Source organism: Coptis chinensis, chromosome 3, assembly GCF_015680905.1.
Source record: "Coptis chinensis isolate HL-2020 chromosome 3, ASM1568090v1, whole genome shotgun sequence".
Taxonomy (NCBI): domain Eukaryota; kingdom Viridiplantae; phylum Streptophyta; class Magnoliopsida; order Ranunculales; family Ranunculaceae; genus Coptis; species Coptis chinensis.
In genome coordinates, this window is record NC_141458.1 from 52,448,045 (window position 1) to 52,474,594 (window position 26,550).

The window sequence follows — 26,550 nt, forward strand, 5'->3', positions numbered from 1 at the left end:
CTACTTTTGCTGAATTGTACTCAATTGTTGATGTAGTTGACGCTGACCTTCATGCATGAATCGCAAAGCATCCAAGGGATGCGTGAACTGAGACAGAGCTCCTAGAGCAAAGTAGTCTATTGGAGGTGGAGGTGGAGCTTTGTCATCATCGAGACCGAGCTCGATCTCATGTATAGCCTCTGGGGATAAGTCGTGCTGAACGCAATGAATGTAGACAAGAATGAATGTGGCAGACTTTACCACCACAAAATCACTTGGAATTGCTGCTCCCCAACTAAGCATGAGCTTAGTTACAAGGGTAGGAAGTGGAGCAGTACTCCGTCTAGATTGAGAAAGCTGGTCCCACAGAAAAGAACTAATACAGAACCCATTGTTCCGAGTCTGTAAAATCCAAAGAATGTGAAGGATCGACTTACTTATATCCGAAGGTTTCGTCATCCTCACTAGGTTGTGCACAATTTAAGTTGCTACTGCCAGCTAGTTCTTCCTCAAAGAAGTCTGCCTTGCACAGGTGGAACCATTGACGTACTTGCCCTTTGACATAGTTGCATGCATCAAATCGAACACTGTGCCATAGAACTGCTAACACTCGGGGACCTCATGTCGCATTTCGATACCCAAAACCGAACCAACTACCTGCCTAGTCAACACATGCGTGCCTCCCCCAAATGAAACGGTAACCAAGCCTTCGTTATCGCGAGCTAAGCCGCGATAGAAAGCTTGAACAAGAGAAGGGGAATAATGAGTGGTGGTTTCTAGCAAGAGTGGCCTCCAATCTCTTCTAAGGATTTGTCCCTTGAAGAAAACATAAAAAACCCCGAATCAAATTGATTAGAAAAATCTATTTCAGGTACAATTATTTCGATTGGCAACCATGGGAGGATGGTTTGGTTAAATTGAAAGTGGATATGAGGTGGGGTGAAGGTTTGCTAATGGCAGTAGGAGCTATTTTGAATTTGGTGAAGAAGGAGACGTGGCACGGGTTGGGTAGGCGTGGGCGCGTGTCAGGTTTGATTTCGTGAGTTGGGTTTTTTGTGAAGAAGATGGTACATTGGGTGGTCGCATGATTGGAATTTAAACCCGTGTACGACCGTCGGTTGTTGGGTTTTTAAGGTTTGAAATTTTTGGCCCAAGCCCATATGAAATGTGGAAATACTGAAAAGGTCTTGTTCCATCTCGTAACTATAGGAACCGTTATTTCAGAATGAATTTCTAGAAACCGCGAATACCCACGCGCAGTGGAATTAATGGGGTTCACGGTTTTGGATAGAAAAACATACCTGTAAATCCGGTTGAGATTAACTCTGAGAATCCAATAGCTATGAATCCGAATCAACAATCAACCCCTTGATCTTCTGTTGTATTCCTTTCAATAGATTGGATGTTGTGTGGGCAACGATCTACCAACCCCCTTCTTTCTCACAAAGCTAGAACCAATTTTGGATCTATCTTTCCTTGTCTCTCTTTTCCATCAAGATGAATAGTGATTTCGGCCAGGAGAGAAAGGATTCTATTTATAGGCTACAACAGGGACCATGAAGAGAACTTAGGGTTGGGCCTCCTGACGGGATTCTATTTATAGGCTACAACAATGCCCAGAAATTTCAGCCAGGAGAGAAGGGATTTTATTTATAGGCTACAACACCTCCCAGAACACACGGCCCAAGTCCGTCAACAAATGGCTTATTCCTCTAAAGGCCATTGTTGCATTACCACCCTAATTCCAAATTACGTGTCAGCATTTATGGGCTCCATATTATATGCTTGTGGATCTCCCCGTGTTTAAGATATTGAATGTCCGTTGATTAAGTCAAGTTACTGACAACTACATTAATCAACTTCTTATGTCCTTGAGTAGTACCACTTAACCTCATTGTCATGTCGGAATAAATCCACCTGCAGGGTTTACATGACAATCTTTTTGAGCTCCTCAAGGGGACATCATCAACCCGACTTCCTGCAGGTCACGGATTCCTTTTATAATTAACATCACACCTTACAGATAATGTCATTACCCAATCCATCAAGTTTGTTGATTCACAAATGAATCTCACACATTGATGATTTAAAGCAATGTACAATGCACGTAAGTGTCCATTATTATATATAGATTAAGAGGACAAACATCCATAATAACATAGGCGTTTGTTCTCTTGTATAGTCAGTATAAAGAGAAACAACCTCACTTAATCCTGTTCAATACACACAAAGTATACTAGTGTAATCCTATAGTCAAGATAGACTAATACCAGATTATACTACAACCGTACCAATGGCTTGTGATAAAACAATAAAACGATAGTTTTACTCACGAATAAACTATAAAACTTAAACGCAAGTAAAACTAAAACTGGACTTTACGTGTGATGATTATCAAAGTTTTTCTACTCTCGATGCTATCGCAATAGAGTTGGAGTAAAAAATTTGTTCCATTCCTAGTTCTTTAGTATTAGCGTTTTCTATTATTATCGGTCCTATCCAAAGTTAATGAGAGTATGATGGAAATTATACAACGATGTCAATTCAAATACTAAACAAGATACAAATAACGAAATGATGGAAATACTAAGGTTTGAATCTAGATAAAGAATTAGAGGGGAATTGATTCCACCTCCAATCCAACTTAATAAACTAGCATAGATTGTTATAATCCAATTCTTACGTTCTTATGATAAGAATTGGTCGTTCTAATCCCTAATCATTCATGGAAATCTCTACCAACTAATGATTAGCATGTGAGGAAGTTCAACCCATACTCATGGCGAATCGACTACCTTCTAGAGTGGAATAAACTCTTACAACTATTTCTACACTACACAACTAACTGAAACTAAAAACTTATCTTAACTCCCGTTTAAGCATCATCCTCATCCTCTTCAATAAAGAAATGAGGTCATTCACATCCTACCACGCCATGATAACTTGCCACGCCTGCCGCCGGGTGTTATCAACTTGTGCTAACCTGTCGAGTGTTACTATGTTTGATGGGGTGTAAATGAGGCTGCACCTGCCATCCCGACCAAGTCATAACTCGAAATGAACGAACCACCGAATTGGGGGGTCTTATGACTTCAACCCTTTTCCAATCCATGAACTGGGTACATAATACAGGTAAACAACCACGCATGATGCGGCAAACCAAAACAGGCATAAGAAGATACTTATACCTCATGCTTTGGGCTATCTTAAGACTAGCCACTAATACTCGGGGAATGTCATATTGGCGACGTCCTTCAGCTAAAGCAAGGAAAATGTCACCAGTGGTACTATTTGCAGAAGTAAATTGCCACTCCCCCAAAATATTTATCATGATGAATAACATGGTGGTTCCTACATTCAGGGACATGCTACCAAGGGCTAAGTTATAACGCCCTTAGTCCATTATACGAAACACCCCTCCCCCATAATATTCAAGGAAATATGTATAGTCATAAAGGTATGCATTATTGGTCATATTGGTATTCCCCACGTGTGAATAGGATCAGGTATTGGTATTCCCGAACCTAACGCGCTACCAAATACTTATTGAATTCTAGTGGCGTGTCATCAACTACGACGGAGAATTTTTGTTCTCCATCCTGGTTACAATAGAAACTAACATTATTGTAAAAATATTCAGTAAGCTGAGGTGAATACGAGTTATCTTCACTTACCAGTAGATGCCTCCATCCTAACTGCAAGATCCTGTCGCAGAACCAACCTCCATAAGTCTCGCTTCCTAACAAGTATTCGAAAGGTTGCTCCGGTATGACTATAGGTGATGTCATCACAAAACTACTCTCTAGAACAGTTGCAAACGATCCTGGGAAAAACCACAAAAAATTGAAATTTTTCGTGCCTACGGATGTTAGAGCGCGGGGTGCACTCAAATTATGCCTGGGTAGGGCGCAGGGTGCGCTCTGGCTATGATCGAGTTCCAGGCACTTAGGCCCAGAGCGTGCTCACTTTTTGCCTGGGATGGGCGTGGGTCGGCCTCAGGTGAATTTCGAGTTTTAGGTGATTCAAGAGCAGGTGGCACTCAACTGAGGCAGCAGCTTAAGTGCTGGAGTGAAGAAAAAAAGAGGGAAACCTGGGAGTGAAAGGTGAGAGATGAAAGTGGGATGTAGTGTGGGTTGTGAGTGTAGAATGAAGGAAGTTTATATAGGTTGTGAGCTTCCGAAACGAATCGGCAAGTTGCCAAAAAGTTTTAAGGCAATTGCCGGAAACAAAATATTTTCGAAACCGAAAATGGAAACAACCCATATTCTCTATTCCAAAACAAACCCAATATCTTTTAGGTTGAATTTAGGATTGTAACTGCCTAACTCATTGAGATTTCATCCCACCACAATATCTACTCATAGCTATGCCAATATCGGCAACATTCCCAACAATCATCGTAAAATTACGTAATAAATTTTGGATCATATAAAAAACCATGTTAAAAAAAACAATACCACCCCCAAACTATTCGGGAAGGTGGAATTAACACTAAAATCAATGCATAATTTGAAAAGAACCAAATTATATTAAAATTGAAAATCAAATACAATTAACTACCGAATACAAATCTAACTACTGAATTCAAAAAACTTAACATCCGAACTAATAAAAACAAATAAAACAAACAACATCAACTCATAATATCCCTAAACCACGCGTTGCTGGTAGGAGATGGAACATTAAAAGGAGATGGCTCCTGAGCTCCTGATGGGCCAGAGCCATCTATCCTTTGGGGACAACGCTCGTGCATCACAGACGCCTCCTCAGTAGAAGAACCTTCATTGGGTAGGTAGTGTTCCAGCATATCTTCTTGGAACTTTTGCTGAGCTTCCATCTCGGCCTTCATCTCTTCCCAATGCTCATCCTCGCACTGGGCACGAGTCTCGAAGTTATGATGTATGGTAGCCTGCCGAGTCCGGAGATCTTCACAAATAGTATTGAGAGAATGCATGCCATGATGAAGTACCGACATGCGTTCTGCATCAGACGTACACCTCTCCAAGGCATCAACATCAAAACATGCCATGTCCTCCTCATCCTCCGAGTTAGTCTCTTCCCGAACCCTCTTTCCAGGCAACCTCCAAAACTTCTGAACACAGTCCATATACGTTATGACATTCGTATTCAACTTAATCATAGTACGCTCAGTTTTCAGAGTTGCTCTTAAACTCACCATGATCTTTGTTATTGAAACGGGGAGAGGTGCAATACTCTTGCCAACTCCCCTAATCATATTAATCAAAAACTCGAGAATACATAATTCATACTTCTGCTCCTGGAGTATCCATAGAACGTGAAGGCAGTTAAGACTGATGTCACTGACCTTCTCTTTCCCAGTGACATTCCTACCAATCCATTGAGCTACAACCAGCTGGTTGGTCCGCAGAGATGACTGGCAAACACAATACGAGCTCGCATTGTAGTTCCCTTCCAAAACCGTCGCGTTCATCAAAGGCTTGATCCTACCAAATTGGGATTCCTGTAATGCGGCGTCGAGATGGCTTCTAGGTGGAATGCCTAAAATCTCAGCCAGCAACCTTCTAGATATTTCTCTTCTCGTCCGAGCCACATTAACAAAAATTCTATTCCCATCTAACTCCCTCGTCCTATAAAATTGTCGGACCAAATCTTCGGGATAAAAATCGTTCGTCGAATACCACAAATGCCTCCAATCCCTCCAAATCATCTCATCACTGTAAAACGGCACGAAGCGGTCGGCCGTAAAAGCTTGTTCCGACAAAATTCGTCGTCTTTGACCCATTGACGGTTGTCGACGATTTGTGGGTTTAAATAAGGTGGGGAAAGAGTTTGAAACCAAACTCACTAGAAATAATAGGAGGAGGTGCGGTGGTGGCGGTGGCAGTTCGAAATTTTTGAATATTTTTATGTTTTTGTTGGTGTAAAAGGATGGAAATGGTGTGGGAGAGGTTGTGGAGAAGATTTGGAGTGGGTTTGAACTTTGGGTGTGGGTGTTTTTTTTTTAATTTTTTTGGTTAGGGTTTGATGCTTTGTTAATGGCGGAAGTGAAAAGGAAAACTCGCGATCTGTTTTGGTTTGAAGGAAGGGGACGCACGTGCATGACACGTGCATGCGAGATTTGGGCCCAAGCCCAATTCGATTTTTCGAAATGTGTCGTTTTTTCGTGCAACTTCAAACTAAAATTGCCGCTTCGTTACCAGTCCGATTTATGCGAATGAGCTATAGAAATGATCAGGAGAGAATTTCCAATCCAATGATCTATAAAACACTCTATTCCAACCATGGGTGACATATAAGAAAATGGAAAATGCCTCGAAGTGTGTGAGTGACGTAAGTTATGCGAACGAATGAAATCTAAATTCATAGATAATGTCAACCCGAAATCAAAATACGATTAAATGGCCTAATCAACACAATGGAAAGTTGAACAATCAAGGACGAAAAAATGAACACCCCACCCCAAACAAATTTTAGACAATAGAGTTGAGAAAATTTGTTTTAAACGTGGGTCTTTTAAAGTCAGATTCCCGAGACTTCCAAGATTACTATTTTTATGGTTTTGATATTTTTTTACATTTTATGAATAAGATTTAATATAAGAAAAATGAAAAACAATAAAAACATAATTCACACCATAGAGGGACATGACTAAAAAACCGAGAAAACATGCAAGAGTGGAAAACGTGCATGAATTATGTTAAACGTGGACTTAGGATCCGGTACTTACAGCTACACACTCCATAGGGAGGGCCCGGTTACCTGAATGGTGCACTAACCAATATATAGAATTGTAAGGAAGTACACCAAACGACAAAATGAGCCGTTTATAGTAAGATACTCGAGACTTTAACAAAGAACTGGATATATTTATATTTTAAATACGGGTGTTACACTTTAGGTTGTTGATTTATGGAAAATTGCAGGGTATATATATGTGTTCCATAAATCAACAACCTAAAGTGTAGCGCCCGTATTTAAAATATGTATTTATTAATTAATTAATTAATTAATTTATTTATTTAAAATTGGTTAGATTGGATTTGGGATATGTGGGCCTGATTTCTGGGCCTGAGTCTGTGTTGGGCTTGGGTTTCAAACCCAAGTATATATTCATATTATTCTAGAGAATAGGGTTCTTAGATAATAAAATATAATAAAAATGGAGGCGGAGATAAAAAACTTGATTGCTAGAGCGTTGGAGCGCGACAATTCGAACTACGAGGGATTTGTGGTGTTTTTTAATACAGGTTAGTAGTTATATTTTAAATATATTTCACCGAATCTACTGAAAAAGCTTTACTGTCAGAGTTTTGTTTCCGCTCAGTATATTTTTATGGTTCTCGTTACTGTCGATTTCTTTTCTGTTGACATACTGTATTGTGATTCTGTTTTGGTGTGTTATGGTTCTGTTTTAGTACTGTATATTATTTCGGGTTAACTGCCTTTACCATATTGATTATTGTTTTAAGAACCAAGCTGTCTCTGGAGAACTTGTCCAAATCCAACGATAAAGATTGAGAAATTTATCGATAGGGATTTATGTAATTAACTTTGTAGATCTAGATATTCAAGATGCGTTTTGGCTTTGGTTTGATGGTGAGTTGGTGTTGTCTGGTTGGGAGATCGGTGGTTAAACTGCCGGGTTTGAAATCGATGGTTTACTATCGGGTTGTATGAGAAGATTGTAGTGTTGGATGGACTGTGTGTGTGTGAAGGTAAATGTGGTTGGATTGGTTGTATTGGGAGGTTTGAAAGCCGGATTTGGGTGGGGCTGTTGAAGCTCTATTCAAGCTTTGAACAGGCGCTAATGGCGTCGCCCAAAAAAAGGAACGAAATCCTATTGACTTGTTTGAACTCTTTTAGTTGGGATGGGTTGTTGGTGATTGGGTCGTGTAGTGAGGTGGTGCTGCTGAAGCTCCGGAGGAGCGTTAATGGCGGCGCTAATCCAGATCTAGATTTGAGGAAGGGTATTGATTTATTGAGTTGGGGATTTTGCTTTTGTTAAAGTGGTTGGGGTTTTTCCCCTGATCATTTTCAGTTAGGTTTGGAATTTTGAGGGTGGCTGATTAGTGGTGGCTGGCGGTGGAGGAAGAGAGCTGTTGATGGAGAAGATGACACTGTTGGTCGGTTTGGGCTTGGGCTTTGGGCCAAAGTCTTTTGGTTTTGTTAGTTGGGCCGGATTCATTTCTATTGTTTTGATCCTAAACATGAGTTAGTGGTTGGGCCAGATTCTATTATTTAGTTTTGGGCCAGTTCAGTTTAAAGTTTTTGGGCCAATTTCTAATATTATTTGGGGCCAGTCCATAGGACTGAATAGAGATCCAAATGGGTCTTTCAACATTTAGACTTTTTGGTTCTAAGGTTTGGGGTTTGGGCTCGGCTAGTTGGGTCTGAACCGTTTCCTTAGTCATGAGCCTATGAGCCATGCACCTTTGACCTTAGCCATGAACCATGGCTATGACCCTGAACCTGTTGAACATGAAAACGACAGTTTGACTTTGACAATGATGTGTTGAGTTTGACAATGACGTGTTGACTTTGACTTTGACCGTTGACCATTGACTTTGACCGTTGACCATTGACTGTGGAATGTTGAGTTTTTTCCAGTTTTTCACATATTTAAGAATATGGACAAATGTAGTAATAAAAATATTGTCAAAAATTGTATAACCTTGTTTGTCATTATCTAATTAAGTTTTGACGTGAGTAGTGTGTAAAACATATAATATTGGCACGTAACAAGAGGGGAATTCTTATAAGACTTGTGATTTGGACTCGAATAATTATGCGTGATATTTGGACTTGAGTTGTTCTTTCTTTTAAAGTCATTTCAGTTTGATATTTGGTGAAATTGACTTATATTTTGAGTATTTATATACTATTTATATTGTATACAAATGGAAATAATGCGTGCCTTTGAGGGTGACTTGAGTTCACATAAATATATTGAACGAATACATTTCATGATCGATTATTATTATGAGTGCTACTTAAATGAACTGTAGTATGTATGAAGGCTTGAGATATTCCATATGGTGTAGTGCAATATATAATTGGCACGTGAAATAATAAGTTTCGAGATTTGATATAGAGATATTTGGATATCGTGTAATGAATAGTATTGGCATGTGATAATGTGGATTGTATTATAACGAGAAACGTTGAGCTTCAGTACAATTAAGTATTCTGGCATGGGATAGATTAAGAATTATTCTAAGATATAAATGTATGACACTTGAATAAATTACGTAACGAAAATCCTAGAACCTAGCTACCACAACTCATGTGATTTGCCTTTGTGATGGGCGTATGTGATATGCTTGGCCCTTCTGGGGTTTCAATGAATCTGAATGGCCCTTCGGGCGTAAGTAATGTGATTGGCCCTTCTGGAATTTTAGTGAATCTGAATGACCCCTCTGGCATAGCCAAATAGTGGCTTGATTATTTCGTTCGCAAAACTAGAACGAGATGCACGATATTTTATGCCGAATAGTGGCAGTACTCACATAATGGCTTTCGTGTGAGGGTTACCCAGTGTGCGGCATCCCGCTCAGGGTAGTTACGCACGGAGTGGTTTATTATATGAGGGGAGGCATGTGGATGTACATGTTCGACGTTGGGTAGCGATTATAGTAGCCAGGAAAACTAGGTAAGACATAGATACGACGTGATTTTAGGGACACGCAAAGAAAGCCTTAATTAATATAATTATGGTAATGTGTTGGTTAATGATGTATCTTTAGATAGATGATTGTATATGGTTTTGCAGAAGTGTGGGTCAAACTAATTACTTGGGCAAAGACAATCCACTTTGTAATTAAGCGTGAAATGCGGTAAGTATAGAATATGCTTGGCTGGTTATTAGTTTAGTTAGAACCTAAGGCTCCTCATGGAGGAACTAAATGCCTTTTTATTATGCGTATGGTTTGTTGTGCGGTTAGTGGGAAGTTAAGGCGCCTCAGTAGAGGAACTACCTGCCTTCCTTATTGTAGTTAAGAACGTCGTATTAGTTGTTGGGAGTTAAGGCGCCTCGGTGGAGGAACTAATTGTCTTATGGATTGTGTATATATTTGTATAAGTATATATTGTATTTTAGAGCTACTCATACCAGCATTTTTATATTGCTGACCCAATTTGCATGTTTGCTTATCGGGTGTGTTCATTAAATGAACATAGTTGATAAGTCTTGACAGGTTTCATGTTGAAGAAGGTTGGTTGCTGCTTGTGGGTTGCATTAGCGTCGCATTCAGGATATGTTTTGTTTTCCCTTAAGGTGTAATAGATTTTTAGTTGAGACAAATGTTGTTTTATATTTTCAGTTGTATTTATAACTAAAGAGGGTTGCAAATAGATTTATAACCTAATCTTATTTGTGAATTTTTGTAATGAAGAGGACTTTTGTTAATTTGAAATTTTTATTGGTTTTTAATTATCCGCGTATTTAAACTGATTATGGGTTTTTGGGAGTCGAGAGTGTATCACACCTCGAAAATCGAATAGTCGGGAACAAATATTATTTTTCCAAATTCTGTCGAAATTCGGGGTGTAACATAAAGAGTTATCCATAAATAAATAATATGGAATGCACCCCCAAATAGAATCAAACACCAAAATTTTCTACGATGCAACTTAGTGAAATAGAAGCAAAGTCTAATAGATCTAGAACGTAACTGCGCATGCACTTTCTTTTTCATCTTTGAACGAGAAGGTGTCCAAGTGAATGATTGTGAGAAAGTGGATGTTTGTGGAAGATATGGTGGATATGGATGAATTTTAGACGTAAGGAATGAAAGAAATGAGAATGTGGGTTTAGCACAAAACTCATTCATGGTGTAGGTGGGAACTGTTTCAATTCTAAAAATGAAGGTGTCAAGTGCCTTTCCCTTGGGAATTATTTCTGTATTAAGAGGATTTAGAAAATCATTAAGCACAGAAGAAGCAAGAGAGTCAAGCGCAAACTCCAGGTTCCTTTGAAAAGGTGGAAGGTGGGGAAAGTTGGTGATGGAAGATGAATGAGTGTCAGCTAGAGCTCTCAGGTCTAGATCATTAGAAGCCTCGAGATATGCAAGACATTCCTCGATAGGTGGGTCCAAAGAATCACTGGGATAGAGGGTGAAAAATTCATCTTCCGTCATAGTGTCAAGGGATGAAGGAATGTTGGTAGGGTAAGACTCGTGAGGTGGCAAGGAAGAGTTGCAAAAGAGACAAAGGAAATCTTCCTCGACTTCCAGGGAGTTCTCGTCAAAGTTGGAACTTCCAAAGGAAAGGAATTTGTGCATCTGATCATCCGGAAATGTGGTTTTGAAATAATCATGAGCTAAGCTCTCGATCATGCTAACCTCTCCATCGATATTCGTGTTAGGAAACTGTTTTCTCATTTTAAAAACATTGACCTCAATAGAAAGATGGCCAAAGGACAAGGACATTGAACTATCGCGACAATTTATAAGCACGTTGGCGGTTTTCAAGAAAACAAAATCCTAAAATGATCGAACAGAACCGACTTTTTCCATTTACTCAGATATCGAGGATAACAAAATCCGTATTGATAGTAGAAATCTTGTAACCTTAACCAGCACTTTTTCCACTACACCCTTAGGATACTTGATAGACCTATCAGCTAATTGCAACGTCATTGTTGTAGGTTGCATCTCTTGTAGACCTATTTGTTTATATAAATAATAAGGGAGTAAGTTAACACTTTGTCTTATGCCTAGTAGTGAAGACATTGTACCGTAAACTTAGCATGGTGAGGTAACTTTTTAATTGCTTCAAGAAAAGGTAAGTTTATCGTTAGATTTTTAAAAACTTCTCTAATCTGGTCAAAATTTGTATCCTTGTTTAATATAGCTAATCTCGGAGGAAATGGTGGTTTCTCTCTATATTTAGCATATGGATGAACAAAATGTTTAACCTTTGCTTTCTGTTTCTTAGGTTGTGGTTTAACTGGTAACCTCTACAGGGATAGAATCTTCAATTATCATTTCAATATCTAGTACAATAGCTGGTGTAGGGACCACTGGTGGGGTAACTATAGGCATAGTTACGTTGTTATCAACCACTCTGCCAGAATAGAGAGTGGTGATAACATTTAGCTCACCTACGTTTTCATTGTTCGTACTAGTATTACCATTTACCTGAAAGGTTGTGTTTGTTGTTTTAAGATTAGGTATCGCTTGACCTAGAAACACACCTTTTGTTTGTACCTTCTCTTGTACTATCTGCTGTAAGGAAAGTTGGATAGGTTGTAAAACCTGTTGTTGGGTTTGCATAAAGGTGTCAAAATGATCCGGTTGTGGAGGAGTGTTAGCTATAGGTTGTGTGACAGGAACCGTGTCACGTTAAATATTAATGGGTGGGTTTTGATAGTTATTATTTACCGAAACGATACCTCTATTAGCATTATAAATATTATTGTTATAATTATTATAATTACCTTGACCTTGTGCTTGACCTTGTCCTTGTCGTGGTTAAGCTTGGTTGTTATAATTATTATAATTACCCTGACCTTATCCTTGACATGGTGAAGCTTGGTTGTTATAATTAATGGGTGGATTGTAATTGTTTGCTGGCCTAACATTTTGATTATTATACCATGGAGGTGTTACTTGTTGATTATTTCTCCAACTGAAGTTGGGATGTTGTCTCCAAGGGGCATTAGGAATAGGATAACAATTTATTGAGCAAACGTTATCTTGTTGTGATGTTTGTTGTTCATAAGTGAGAGGACAATAGGAGTCAAGATGCTCAGGACTCAAACAGAAATTACATGGATTGGTGTTGACATTCATGACGGGAATAAGCTTTTGTTGAACAAAAATAGCCTCTACCTTTTTAGTGAGAGATTCGATTAAATTTTTAAGTTCAGGATCAGGTTTCATCTCAAACATACCGGTGACCTTAACTGTTGTAGAAGAACTAGCGGAACGGGAGATATCGTCACTACCCCCCAGTTATTATTTTGCTTTGTTTGATCTTCTAAAAATTTATAAGCCTCTAAGGCTCCTTTACTGAGGAAACTACCCCCATTCATTATGTCAAACACCTCTTTGTGGTAGTGTAACAGTCCCTTGAAAAAGGCACGAACTAACGTGTCTTTCGCGAGGTTATGGTGTGGACACTCTATAAGAAGATCGGTGAAACAATTCTAAGCCTCTGAAAAAGATTCATGAGGATTCTGTCGAAAGAAATGAATCTTGGAAAGCATTTCATCGGTCTTTAGTGGTGGATACAAATGTTCCATAAATAGTTGAACAAGTTTGGCCCACGAGTCCACAGAATTAGGCGCTTGGGCAGTTAACCAAGATGCCTCCTTATCGGCTAAGGTGAAGGAAACACCCTTAGTTTAATTTGTTCAGCACCAACCGTAGGATGGTGGAATGTAGTAAGGACTTGGTCAATCCTACGCATGTGCTGATAAGGTTTTTCATGGTCTAACCCCTGAAAAATGGCTAGCAAATTAAATATATTTGGGGGATTTGGAAATCCCCCACTGGGTCTGATAGAACGATGCAAGATTTAGGGCTATCGTTCAATGCTTCGTAAAAGTCAGAGAGAGGAGACTCTCTTTCTTCAGCCATTATTTCAGGTGGAGTGTGTGATATATTAGCTAGATGTGTAGTGAATAGTATAGTTTTTACGTTAGGCATTTTTCTTCTGCCTGACCTTAATCTCATGCAAGGAAAAGACCAATCTTAACTAAACACCACAATACTCAAAACAATCCTGATATGCTATGATAACCCGTAAAAACTATACTAGATTACTCTATCTTTATTCTTACGGTATCAATTATTTTTTCATACTCTCACATATATATTCATGCAATATATAGAGTACGGAATCATTCCACTCTTAATCTATCAAGACTAAAAATAATTCAATTAATCAAACACAAGGAAACAATGGTGAGAACAATGAGAGTAGTGTTGTGATTTATTTAAACTTAAACTAATTATAAATTAAACTAATTTAACTAAGCAATTAAAAGGTGAATTTAATGAATTGGAAGAACATAGAGGGGGGAAATTCAGCCATACAATTCGATTGGCTATTAGTTAGTCATCGAATCAAATATTGATCCCTAGTGAATACCAAGTCCTCTTGAATCAAGGTTCCACTAGCATGAGAGTTTAGCTCCACCACAAATCTCTTTGATGGTGACTCTAAACTCTAGTTCATCATTATGAGGTTTATCTCTAAACACTCATAATAATGAACTTGAAATTCTATTCTAAATAACAACTATTCTAACAAGTAGTCATCCTCACATGACTTTTTTAACCTCCTCTAATGGAGTTTTTAGCCTAGTTTCATTGGATGAACAATATCAAAACAATAAGATGAAGACATTAAATTAAAGAGACAAGAATCGAATATTAAACTAAGGGTTTTTATTGAAGGATTTAATGGAGGCTACAAACTAAATTATTCTAACCTAAACTAAACTACAAAAGGAGAGAGAGAGAGAGAGAGAGAACCCTAAATTATTCTAAACTAAAGAGGGAGTAGCCCCCTTTGTTTTAGCCTTAACCCTCTTTATATATGGACCATTTTCGTGCATGGGTTAGGTTATAATTTCGTGCATGGGCTTTTAGGCTAGGTTATGGACCCATTAATCAAGTCTATAACCCTATTGGGTTAATCCAAGACTTCCAATTCTGGTCGTGTTACTGTAGTACGCAAATTTACTAACTTATAGTCTGATCGAGTCAAGGCCTAGACCATTGCAAAGAGCTTTCTGAGCAGGTTATTTTGATATAAAATGGGCCAAATTCCGAGGCCTGAGTCCAAAGATATAACCTTTTGAAGTTCTGTTGATTTTTCTTCAGTTTTCTAATCCGGTTTGACTTTCACTTAATAGCTTTGACTTAGGCTTTTTAAGGACTTTTTCTCCATGAAACTTGGGTTTTCTTCATAGAACTTTCATAAAAATCACTTTAGCTCCTTTTAGCGTCTACTTAGTAACGAATTGCCATTTATTCAACTATGAAGCCTGAAATACACAAAAGTACGATAGCAGTACTAACTCTTACTTATTAATCACATAATTGGTTTAAGGCAATATTGTTAAAGGGGTTAAAAGTACAGTTTTGGGCTCTTATCAAACCACCCCCAAACAACATTTTGCTTGTCCTCAACAAATATGAGAAATTAGAATAAGTGACAAAAAATGGAGTCCTAACTAATCTCGTTTCGCCGAGTGCGATTGCATTGACCATATGCAACAAGGCTTTAAACCACTAGGAATTCCCTAGTAGACGAGTTATAGCCTCGTGAGAGTTTTCTAGTGAAGGTACTCACAACCTTCATCTATACTACAACGACTAAGAAATAAAACTATTGTTTCCTTATTTATGTCTCAATGATCTATACATCTCACTAGTATTTAAACAAGAATGATCATTCTAAAACTTAAACTAATACATGCATAATAATCAAATCAACTTACGATAAACAACTATACAATGAACTATGATATGAAATGCAATGGCAAGTCCGTTTCTGAAAGTTTTGGGTAGTGTGCCTAAGTAGGTTCTCACAAGGAATGTGTCAAAACACATAACACTCTGATTTTTCCATTCAAGTTTGCTAACTCCAGTGTGCAGTGGGCACACATTTCCTCACAATCTCAATGACAATCCAAGGAAGCCGAGATCAATCAAATACATCTACCACTTATTATCACACCAACCTATTCCTAATTGAGCTAGAGGTCTTTATTAGGTGATACGGGGCGCAGGTATTGGTTAAAGAAGGAAGGAAATGGATATTCAAGAAGACAAGTTTGAGAAAATAGGGTCTTCATATTATGTAACTAGAGAAAACCTTGTTCTTTTGCTTCTACATTTTGTTTCCATTCTTAGCCTTTTTATTTTGGCTTTTTGACTCCTTTTATTCTATTTTTGGAGTTTTTATTTTATTTTATTTTTCTTTTCTTTTCTTTGGATGGAAACTTCTTTTCTTTTTCTTTTCTGAAGCAACTAACTAATTTTTGTTTACATTTCTCTTCTCTTTTCTTCACTCATCCCATTTCTCAAACTTATCTAGATACGTAGGCTAATTTTATTTTTTCTTGTGTTTTATTGGGTAAAAGATTTGTGGTTTGTGAAAAGGCTAATGAAAAGCTCAGTGGGGTGACTAGAGGATATAAATTTCATATAGGTGTGAATTTCTGGCTATATCGATCCAAAATGGCCTAAATTCTTGCTTAGGATATGGTGTGGTGATCAAGCAAGTGGATGTGTGATTTCTCTACTCGGAATTTATTTCTCCCTTGTGTCATCACTCAAATATTTAACTCTTATGAGGCTTTTCGGCTAGATGCTCACAGGATATGTATTAAGTACTCTAACCTAGGTCTCAGAAAAATACTGCCAAGTACAATCAAAGATGCTCATGCAAGATGTTCATGAAAAGATCCAATAACTATTACCTATATATTAATCTATGTTTCAAAAATTAAATCCTAATTCAAGTACTACGTGAGATTTCTAGACTAATATCATCATATAGAAGGGAACAATACTATTATCACTAAGTGCCTAGTATAAACAATATTTATGATTTTTAATTAATTTTTTTTATATAAAGAAAAGTGCATAAATTTATATCCTAAAAGTGCCTAATTTTTGCAAATGTTTCTATCCCACCCCCAAACAATCGAATGCTTTGTCCTCAAAGTGTAAAGAGATAAGGAAAGAATTTACCATAGAAACGTGGCAAAAATTGGCAGTACCTGTAACAGAAATATTGTAAAGAAGATATGATAACATGAAGAACAATTAAACTGTTCCGTACTAACTAACACAAACTCTATTGGAGTAAACATGACAGGCAAAGGGTGGCAAAATGATTTGAAATGAAATACCAAAATACGCCACCCCCAAACAAAATTTGAAACTCTTTTGAAGTTTGAAAATTTTTGTGGCCTATACTCCATTAAGGTAGTATTTTACAAGAAATTATATGGGTCTTTTAAAGATAGATTCCCCTAGACTTAATGTGGGTTCGTTTTAAGTTAGATTCCCCTAGACTGTGCACACCCCCAAACAAGCAAGAACTGGGGTGACACAAAATGGATGATGCGTGTTCAACTATAAACTAATAGCCGAAAGAGTTGGGTGTCTAGCCATAAAAACATGATACTAAATGCACCCCCAAACAAAATAAAGTTGTATAATTAGAAGCAATTATGTAGAAGATTGAAAGAAAACTTATGCAACCCATCAAAGAACATATGCAAACCATCATGTTGTAGCTGTTTTAAAAAGTTTGAATGACCCAAAAGATGAATTAGTCATATTTTAAGTGAGAAAGGAATGAAGTATGGATCTTGATGTCTTTCACGAGGCTTAGATGAGGGAAAATAAGACAACCTAGGTTTCTCACTACACTCGATCAAAGCTTGGCTCTCAACTACAGGAATGGTGTACTCATGGGATTGTGTACTAGGCAAACACTCTTCACTGTGAGGGTTGAAAAAATTATAGAGGGTCTCTGAGGCAATAAGCTCAAGTGCAAATTTGAGGTTCTTCTTAAATGGTGGGTGAATGGATGGCTTAGTTATGCTAGATGGTTGGATTGTAGAAGGTGGTAACTCAGGTGGATGGTGGTCAGTTGATGGTTCATCAGTTGGTGGATCCTCACATGCTCTTAAGAAATCATAGAATTCTTTATCTAGCTTAGCTGAATCTATAAAGTTGTGGTTCGTTGCTTTTTCTGTAAGAATTTCATCTATGTTTTCCATTGTTATTTCCTCAGCTGCCAAACTAAATTTAGATTCACATTGCTCTAAAGATGTTACTTCCTTTAATTCCTGCACATTACCTTGTTCATGCCTTAGATTAGAATTGTTGATTTCTATTTCCTCACTTTTGTCCTCTAAAACAATATAAGTTTCCTCAATGGCATCATGGTCATCCGTAACAAGTCCTATAGAGTCGTCTTCAAGAATTTCCTCATCTAGGTTGTGTGTGTAGTTAATATAATGGTTAATGGGAGGGTCATGGGAAGGTAATGGCTCATGAAATTCATGGCAGGTCTTAACTAGGTATGGGAATAAGTTGTTCTACTTGTGTGTCAATCTCTGATAAGGTTGAAAGTTCTGTGTTAGGTGAGGGGATCATGGAAATTATTTTGGCTAGATTCTGAAGCATAGTTTGGGTTTCTGTATTTTGTCCTCTAAACGTTTTTCCATTGTTGGCTATTTGTTGGAAAATTTGGTCTGGGAAGGGTGGCGAGCTAGATGGGTGAGTGATTTCTGGCATGGTGGAAAGGTCTGGCATAGGTGAGGTTAGCATCAATCTTGTCCAGTCTAGGTTCTTAAGTATTATTTTGTTTTGGGCCATTATTTTATTAAATGTTGTTAGCGGAGGGGAAGCCTTGTGGTGTGGTTCTGGTTGGTACGGTGTTTGATAGTCATAGTTATTAGCGTTTGAATAACTCTAGTTGATTTCGTACTGTGCTAGGTTAGGTTAAGGTTGAATAAATATGGGACATGAATGGGCGGTGTGGTCTGGATCTGAACAAATTGTGCGCGGAAAAGTGTTTGGTTCATTGTACACACTCATCACGAAACTAGAAGTAGACGACACTGGTTGACTCCATGTATAGTTTGGATAACTAGAAAACTCTTGATTGTATGGATTAATATGAATGTTTGAAAATTGCGGTTCATAATTATTATTATATCCTATAGTAGGCCCAAATCCTTGGTATGATGGGGATTGAGAAGCCCAATGGTAAGGACTACCACAGCATGAACATGGTGAAGGGTTTGCATAATAATCATATGATTGTTGGTTTACATATTTATATACGATATTCCTTTTACAAATATATTATATGACAATTAATATGCAAACAAAACTCTAACTATAAATTTCTAGATAGGCATGTACGTTGACGTTTACGATAAACAAGCCTGATTATACTAGAATTGAAACTCCTCCGACGTAAGAGGCGAGGAGTGGAAGAAGGAGTACCGAATGCCTCCTTGCTACGCTGCATGATGAATAAGCGTCTTGTATACTAATCTCGTGTATTGAAGAAGTTAGAAACACCGAATAACTTGAAGAAATAGAAGTTTGGACTGACTGCGAAAATCGGGTTGCTCCGAAGAGGGCTGCGCGAATTTGCCTGAAGGAAGTGCGGGTGCGGGTCGCTTCGGTGGAACTTCGAAGTTGATGTTTTTGAGCCAAGCAGGTCGCGCTCAAAATTTGCCTTGTTTGGGCAGGGGTTGCGGTCTCCAAAAAATTTGAAATTTTTACAGTAATTTGCTAAGACGTGTATCAAGTAGCCTATAAAATTTCAGATCAATCGGAGCTATGAAAGTCATTCTACTGCCCTTCAAAGTTTGTGAAACAGTTTTCAGACACAATACAAAAATTGAATGGTTAACCAATCAAAACAGAGACAAAAACCGCCACAATTTTACTGGAGACTCCTGACAGATCATGGGTATACCTATAAAATTTTTAGAGTAATTGGAGTTCTACAAACCCTCCTTATTAGCTGTTGTTCCAGAAATTAAGTGTTTGCAAAACTGCAGAAACACACTGGAAATACTCCACTAGTTAGGAGGTCAAAACAAATAAAAAACTTGTAAAATGTTTACTGAAAACTTCTGACTTAGGATAGATACTCTTGTAAAAAGTTTAGAATTTTTGGAAGTGCCTAAGTAACCTTACTCGTCTGTTTTTCAAGAACTTATGGTTTGAAAACTGAAATGCAGCACTGTAAAGATCGTATTTGTTCACAAGGTAAAACAATTAGGAAAATTCTGAAAATATTCCAGTAAATCAATAACACCTTAGATATTATACCTGAAATTTTTAGAATTTTTGAAAATTTAAAAACACCTTTACCACATTATTCTTCACTGTGATTCCGCATATACAAGGGAGGGCAGGCGCGCTCTGAACAAGGCAAAATGGAAGGCGTGCGCCCCTGTACTTAAAACAGTGAACAGTAAAGAAAATATGAGAAAAAAGAATGAAAAATGAAAAGGGTGGGTGGGTAGAGAATGGGGGATTGCCCCTTGGATTCAAACAATTGAATTCTTGCCTTGAACGAGATTAAGATAGCAGCGACGCCATTTGATAACCCGTAAAAACTATACTAGATTACTCTATCTTTATTCTTACGGTATCAATTATTTTTTCTTACTCTCACATATATATTCATGCAATATATAGAGTACAGAATCGTTCCACTTTTAATCTATCAAGACTAAATAGAATTCAATTAATCAAACACAAGAAAACAATGGTGAGAACAATGAGAGTAGTGTTGTGATTTATTTAAACTTAAACTAATTATAAATTAAACTAATTTACCTAAGCAATTAAAAGGTGAATTTAATGAATTGGAAGAACATAGAGGGGGGAAATTCCACCATGTAATTCGATTGGCTATTAGTTAGTCATCGAAACGAATATTGATCCCTAGTGAATACCAAGTCCTCTCGAATCAAGGTTCCACTAGCATGTAAGTTTAGCTCCACCACAAATCTCTTTGATGGTGGCTCTAAACTCTAGTTCATCATTATGAGGTTTATCTCTAAACACTCATAATAATGAACTTGAAATTCTATTCTAAATAACAACTATTCTAACAAGCAATCATCCTCACATGGCTTCTTTAACCTCCTCTAATGGAGTTTTTAGCCTAGTTTTATTAGATGAACAATATCAAAATAATAAGATGAAGACATTAAATTAAAGAGACAAGAATTGAATATTAAACTTAGGATTTTTAATAAAAGATTTAATGGAGGCTACAAACTAAATTATTCTAACCTAAACTAAACTACAAAAGGAGAGAGAGAGAGAACCTTAAATTATTCTAAACGAAAGAAGGAGTAGCCCCCTTTGTTTTAGCCTTAAACCTCTTTATATAGGAGAAGGTTAGGTTACAATTTCGTGCATGGGCTTTAAGGCTAGGTTATGGACCCATAAATCAAGTCCATAACCCAATTGGGTAAATCCAAGACTTCTAATTTTGGTCGTGTTACTGTAGTATGAAAATTTACCAACTTTCACTACTCTGATCGAGTCAAGGCCTAGACCATTGGAAAGAGCTTTCTGAGCCGGTCATTTTGATATAAAATGGGCCTAATTCCGGCGCCTGAGTCCAAAGATATTGGCTTTTGAAGTTCTACTGATTTTTCTTCAGCTTTCTAATCCGGTTTGACTTTCACTTAACAACTTTGACTTGGGCTTTTTAAGAGCTTTTTCTCCATGAAACTTGGGCTTTCTTTATAGAACTTTCATAGCAATCACTTTAGCTCCTTTTAGCTCCTACGTAGTAATGAATTGACATTTATTCAACTCCAAAGCCTGAAATACACAAAACCACGATAACAGTACTAACTTTTACTTATTAATCACATAATTGGTTTAAAGCAATATTGTTAAAGGGGTTAAAACTACAGTTTTGGGCTCTTATCATGCTAGTATAAACCTCTAACAGGAGATGCAAGGTGTGGAAGAAAGAAGTACCTGAATGCCTCCTTGCTTCGCTTATGAATAACGTTTTATATATGCATGCTCAGTGTGTAAAACGAGTTAGTAACACTGAATGACTTGAAGTAATGGAAGTTTGAAATAACTTGTGGAAATCGGGCGGTTCAGAGTAGAGGGCACGGGGTGCGCTCAGAATCAGCCTAGGTAGGGCGCGGCTCGCGCTTAGGTCCAACACGAGCTCCAGGCGCTTCATCGCGGGGGGCGCTCGAACTTTGCCTTAGCAAGGCGCGGGTCGCGCTCAGGTAAAACTCAAGTTCTAGGCACTTCAGCGTGGGGGGCGCTCGAGTTTTGCCTTGGCAAGGCGCGGGTCGTGCTCAGGTAAAACTCAAGTTCTAGGCGCTTCAGCGTGGGGGGAGCTCGAGTTTTGCCTTGGTAGGGCACGTGTTGCGCTCTGTGTATTCCTGCAAGGAAAAATTTAGTTATGAAACAAACAACCACAGTTAGAATCAAACAAGGGTGGGTGGGTTATGGGACTTTGGAAGACTAACAATACTAAAGAAAACAATACTAACGGGAACTAAGATGGCAGCGACGCCATTTGATAAAACAGTAAAACAATAGTTTTACTCACGAATAAACTATGAAACTTAAACTCAAGTAAAACTAAAACTAGACTTTACGTGTGATGATTATCAAAGTTTTTCTACTCTCGATGCTATCGCAATAGAGTTGGAGTAAAAGATTCGTTCCACTCCTAGTTCTTTAGTATTAGCATTTTCTATTATTATCGGTACTATCCAAAGTTAATGAGAGTATGATGGAAATTATACTACGATGTCAATTCAAATACTAAACAAAATACGAATAATGAAATGATGGAAATACTAAGGTTTGAATCTAGATAAAGAATTAGGGGGGAATTGATTCCACCTTGAATCCAACTTAATAAACTAGGATAGATTATTATAATCCAATTCTTACGTTTTTATAATAAGAATTGGTCGTTCTAATCCCTAATCATTCATGGCAATCTCTACCAACTAATGACTAACATGTGAGGAAGTTCAACCCATTCTCATGGCGAATCAACTACCTTCTAGAGTGGAATAGACTCTTACAACTATTTCTACACTACACAATCAAGTTTTCATCAAGGATTCATCAAACCCCTCTAATGGAGGTTTAGCCTTGATTCATCAAACTATCATTTCTATATGAATTTAAACAAGACATGATATAAAGATTCTAAATTTGCTTATTTCAATTCAAATGGAAATCTAATCATGCAAGATTTAATTGAACTAATAATGATAAATAACAAAATGTATGAATTGAAACTACAATGATTTAATGAAAATGAAACTAGATTATGATGAACTAATTAACTTTATTGATCTAATGAATACCAAGAATAATAATTGAATAACTGAATTTAAAACAAGATAGTAAAACTAATTAATTAATAGAGTCTAAATCTAGATCTAAAACTATTCTCTAATGGCTACCTAATTTTCAACTTGCTTCAAAGTTAAGTCTTGTGTGTAGAAAAAGATGAGACAAGATCCACATTTTCGTGCATGGGCTAAGGAGCCATGTTTTGGGCCGAAAAATCGAGCCCAAAACCCAATTTCTTTAGTCCATAGAGGCCTTTTCAGTTGGATTTTGCTTCAACAGACTTTTTGTCCACTTCTTCTACTCTGATTGGGTCAATGTTTAGACCATTGGAAAGCTCTTTTTGAGCCGGTCGTTTTCACATAAGGTAGGCCCAATTCTGAGGTCTTAGTCCAAAGATACGGCCTTCAGAAGTTTTGCTAACTTTTGTGCGTTGTTTCTTCCCGCGTTGACTTTGACTTTTCAGCTTTGACCAAGCTTTAAAAAGGCTTTTTCTCCTTGAATCTTGGCCTTTAATCACATAACTTCTTAGTAACCAACCCTTGCTCCTTTATCTCACCAAAGTGACACATTTCTGCACATAATTGACTCTAATGCCTGAAATACATAAAAACACGTAATCAACACTAACTCTTATTTATTACTTGCATAATTGGTCTAAAAATATTATTGTTAGGGGGTTTAAACTACAGTTTTGGGCTCTTATTAGTTTGTCCAAATCTATCTAGGTTGTGAACGATTACTTATACTTTATAAGGTACTGATGATATGATCTTCTGTGTGTTCACACCATATCATCTACAACATAAAGTATTAGACACATGCATATAACTAATAACATATATAATATGCATAACATTTGCCCATATGATTCTCATTCAAAATATAAAGAATTAGAGTTAATATAAAAGTAATGCTTTTAGTATATAACCCTATCAATCTCCCACTTATACTTAAAGCATTGCTTTTTAGTATACTACTAACAAATCTCCCACTTATACTTAAAGCTATGCTGCCAAGAATCTGATTCCCATCCCTTCAACATGCCTGTCAAGGGGTCACCTAGGTTATCTTCTGATGCTTTCTTGGTAACATAAACATCCCCTCTTTTCTAGGTGGTACTTGCGCTCAATGTGTTTACTTGCTTACAAGAAGTTCCGGACCCAAAACTGATTCTTTTTCTGCCTCAGTGGCTACCACATATTAAGCTTCCATGGTGGAGTCAGACAAGTATTTCTACTTGACACTCCTCCATACTATGGCTCCACTTCACAAGGTAAACACACAACCTGAGGTAGACTTACTCTTGTCCCTATCTGACCCTTCAGCACCCTCCACACTGAGAAGTAGTAAGCCACGATAGTGTGGACGTTTACCATTCTACATTCGTGGAAATACTTTTAGAGTTCACGATATTATGGACTGTATACCCTAAGGGAACCAAACTATTTGCATGGTATACTAACATATAATCCTTAGTCTTTTTCAGGTACTTCAGTATATGTTTTACCGTAGTCCTGTGCCCTTGTCCTGGGTTCTTCTGATATCTGCTAACCATGCCAACGGTAAAGCAGATGTCTAGCCTCGTGCATAGCATGGCGTACATTAAGCTTCCTACAGCCGAAGCATAAGGAACCGCTTTCATGTCCTCTATCTCTTTTGGTGTCTTGGGACACATATCCTTTGATAGAGGAACTCCATGCCTGAAAGGCAAGAAACCTTTCTTAAAGTTTTCCATGTTAGAACGAGTCAACACAGTATCAATATAGGTAGCCTGAGATAAGCACAACATCCTTTTCTTGTGATCTCTTATAATTTTGATCCCAAGGACGTGACCCGCTTCTCCCAAGTCCTTCATATCAAATTGCTTTGATAACCATACCCTTATATCTGACAACACTTTCACATTATTTCCAATGAGTAAGATGTCATCCACATAAAGCACAAGAATTACCACTACGTTTCCATCAAATTTCTTGTACAAAAGCAAGATGCTCTTGACCTTTTTCAATGAATCCATCTGGTTGCTCCATATAGATGGTTTCCTCATGACTTCCATTAAGGAAAGCTGTCTTGACATCCATTTTATAGACCCACTTGCATCCAATGGGTCTTACACCATTGGGTGGCTCTACAAGCTCCCAGACCTGATTAGAATCCATAGATTCTATCTTAGTATTTATTGCCTTTCGCCAAGATTCTACATCCCTTTCTTGGAGTGCTTTGTTGTAGGTCTAGGGATCAGGATCTTGGTTATCAATGGTTATGTCTGTAAACATTCCCAAACCAATCCACCTGTCAGGTTGTCTAACAACCCTCCCACTATGACGAAGCACCTCTTGTTCTTGTATGTCATTGGTAACATGTCATGGTTTCTATTCTTGTACAATTGGTACTGAAGTAGTTTAATGTCTTTCCTCTAAATACTTCTAGAATAATACTACTTGGGGTAAAATTCAATGCACTGTGGGTGGAATAAGATTAATGATGTATAAATTACCTTCTAATGCACCAGAACAGATAAAAGGTTTATTTTTCTTAATGACGATCTTGTCATTTAAAAGAAACAGAATATCCATCCTTAATTAACATAGAAACTGAAATCAAGTTCTTTCTAAAATCATAAAGACAATTCTTTAACACCATAGTCTTATTTCTACCAAAAGATAAACAAACATCTCCCACTGCAACAGCTACTATTCTGGTAGCATCCCTAAAGATAAGGCAATCTCTCCAGCACTAAGTTTTATGGTTTCCTGGAACCTCTGTAATGAAATGCAGACATGGTTAGTGGCTTCCGTATCTACACACCAGGTACTGGTAGATAACACCGCTAAACATGTTAAACGACTAGTGCATGAGACATATTTTCATTATTCTCTTTGTTGAGAAGAGGACAATCTGGCTTCCAGTGTCTTGACTGCTTGCACTTGTAGCACTTGCCCTTAAACTTTTTCACAACTCCTTGAGGTCCCATGCCCTTCTTTGCCATGTTCCTATGCTTATGAACATTATTCTTCTTCTTACGGCCATTAGGTGTAGAAGTAGAAACCTTCTCAGTAGCATAAACCTGAACATAACTATGCTTAAAGAGACTCTCAACTGACTGAAGTTCTGTTATAAGCTCTGCCAAAGAATACAACCTTTTGTTCATGTTGTAGTTAAGGCAGAACGGTTCAAACCTCTCAGGCAGCGTCATGAGAATGATATTGACCTGTGTTTCCGCATCGATATCAGCTCCAAGGATTTCCAACTCATTCAGATAAGCCATCATCCTGAGTATATGATCCCTTACAGGAGTCCCTTCAGTCAAAGTTGTGGTCATCAAGTTTTTCATGGCAGTTTGCCTAGCATCCCTATTCTGGTGTCCGAAAAGTTCCGTGAGATTGGCCATCATATCATAAGCCGTGGTCATGGCCTGATGCTGATGTTGCAGCACACCTGACATAGATGCCAGAATGTAACACCGCGACATCTCCTCTGCCTTGATCCACTTCTTATATGTTCCTTTCTCCTATTCTTCTCCAGCAATATTGTCAGGCTTATGTGGGCATTCCTCATTGAGTACATATTTGTATTCTTCAACAGTCAACATGATATCCAAGTTGCGTTCCCAGTTTATGTAATTAGGGCCAAGAAGTTTGTTTTCCTTAAGAATAGTTGCTAGTGGGTTGAAAGTAACTATTTTGAAAACCTGAGAATCACATAAAATATCTATTATGTAGGGCAT

At 37.7% G+C, this 26,550-nt stretch overlaps 1 pseudogene; it reads right to left on the reverse strand.

Moving 5' to 3' along the window:
* On the reverse strand, positions 1–26,550 carry LOC147509987 (uncharacterized; annotated as a pseudogene).